Here is a 2,157-nt window from a genome sequence, read left to right as displayed (position 1 = left end):
GAGCTATCAATCTGTCAATCCTTCCGGTGTCCGGGCCTGGTGAGGTTTCCCGTGTTGAGTCAAATTAAGCCGCAGGCTCCACTCCTGGTGGTGCCCTTCCGTCAATTCCTTTAAGTTTCAGCTTTGCAACCATACTTCCCCCGGAACCCAAAAGCTTTGGTTTCCCGGAGGCTGCCCGCCGAGTCATCGGAGGAACTGCGGCGGATCGCTGGCTGGCATCGTTTATGGTTAGAACTAGGGCGGTATCTGATCGCCTTCGAACCTCTAACTTTCGTTCTTGATTAATGAAAACATACTTGGCAAATGCTTTCGCTTCTGTTCGTCTTGCGACGATCCAAGAATTTCACCTCTAACGTCGCAATACGAATGCCCCCGCCTGTCCCTATTAATCATTACCTCGGGTTCCGAAAACCAACAAAATAGAACCGAGGTCCTATTCCATTATTCCATGCACACAGTATTCAGGCGGGCTTGCCTGCTTTAAGCACTCTAATTTGTTCAAAGTAAACGTGCCGGCCCACCGAGACACTCAACTAAGAGCACCCTGGTAGGATTTCAACGGGGTCCGCCTCGGGACGCGCAAGCACGCCTTCGGCTCGCCCCACCGGCAGGACGTCCCACGATACATGCCAGTTAAACACCGACGGGCGGTGAACCAACAGCGTGGGACACAAATCCAACTACGAGCTTTTTAACCGCAACAACTTTAATATACGCTATTGGAGCTGGAATTACCGCGGCTGCTGGCACCAGACTTGCCCTCCAATAGATACTCGTTAAAGGATTTAAAGTGTACTCATTCCGATTACGGGGCCTCGGATGAGTCCCGTATCGTTATTTTTCGTCACTACCTCCCCGTGCCGGGAGTGGGTAATTTGCGCGCCTGCTGCCTTCCTTGGATGTGGTAGCCGTTTCTCAGGCTCCCTCTCCGGAATCGAACCCTGATTCCCCGTTACCCGTTACAACCATGGTAGGCGCAGAACCTACCATCGACAGTTGATAAGGCAGACATTTGAAAGATGCGTCGCCGGTACGAGGACCGTGCGATCAGCCCAAAGTTATTCAGAGTCACCAAGGCAAACGGACCAGACGAGCCAATCCGATTGGTTTTGATCTAATAAAAGCGTCCCTTCCATCTCTGGTCGGGACTCTGTTTGCATGTATTAGCTCTAGAATTACCACAGTTATCCAAGTAACGTGGGTACGATCTAAGGAACCATAACTGATTTAATGAGCCATTCGCGGTTTCACCTTAATGCGGCTTGTACTGAGACATGCATGGCTTAATCTTTGAGACAAGCATATGACTACTGGCAGGATCAACCAGGGAGCTGCGTCAACGAGAGCTGAGCAGCCGGCCGCCCGGGAGTGTGTCCCGAGGGCCCGCGCGAACACGCAAGCGTCCGCTCAATTATTCTGCAAACAGGAGGAGGCTGAGCTCCCCTGCACGATACACCTCGAAACCCTCTCAGGTCCCGGCGGCGCGCAGCGCCGTCCTAAGTACTTGGTCGGGTTCGAGAGAGGCGCAATCGCCCGGAGATGGGCGAGTAGACGCTTTCAGTGCGAACACCCGTGCTCCCAACTGAGCTTGCCGCTGCCGACAGAGGCCCGGGAGCGTGCTGTCGTGGCATTGCCGGCGGGAAACAACACGCGCCACCTACGGTGACCGGCAGCTCCAACGCCAGCGCCACAGAAGGGCAAAGCCCCACTTGGGTGCAGAAGCGAACTCTCCCAGCACAGCGCACGCGCCAACACGTCCGCAGAGCTGCGATACAAACCACCTGCGAGAACCGCTGGGGGCGACCGAGCAGCAGACGGCGTCGCGACGCCGAGTGCCGGGCGGCGGCGCATCCTCAACGCACACAGTCCGCAATCGGACCAGCACACTGCAGATGTCCACCGCGCTTCGCACCGGGCTCGGCAGAACCCACTTTGGCCGCCTGGCGCCGCGCGCAGGGTGCGCCGGCGCATAGCTGGGACGCCAGCCGGGCCCGTCGGCCGGCGCTCCTGCCACTGGGCGCCCCCCACCAGCCGGCTGTAGTGCGTGCGCTCACGCAGCGCGCGGCCAGCACGCCGGGCGGCCCCCCCTCACCGGCCGGGGACTGTCCCGCCAAGCCACAGCCTCGTATCGCTTCATACCCACATGGCCAACTCAGG

General features: G+C 57.9%; 1 non-coding gene across 1 annotated transcript in view; it reads right to left on the bottom strand.

Moving 5' to 3' along the window:
- LOC126327487 (small subunit ribosomal RNA) overlaps positions 1 to 1,330 on the bottom strand; it is a 1,893-nt gene extending 563 nt beyond the window's left edge. The window contains exon 1 of the ribosomal RNA XR_007561301.1: positions 1 to 1,330. This exon is cut by the window's left edge and continues 563 nt beyond it. This is a non-coding gene — a ribosomal RNA (small subunit ribosomal RNA).
- Between the last annotated feature and the right edge of the window lie 827 nt (positions 1,331 to 2,157).

The sequence above is a fragment of the Schistocerca gregaria genome, unplaced genomic scaffold, assembly GCF_023897955.1.
Source record: "Schistocerca gregaria isolate iqSchGreg1 unplaced genomic scaffold, iqSchGreg1.2 ptg001051l, whole genome shotgun sequence".
Classification (NCBI taxonomy): Eukaryota; Metazoa; Arthropoda; class Insecta; order Orthoptera; family Acrididae; genus Schistocerca; species Schistocerca gregaria.
Note: the sequence above shows the minus strand (reverse complement) of the source record. Positions and strands in the feature narration are given on the sequence as shown.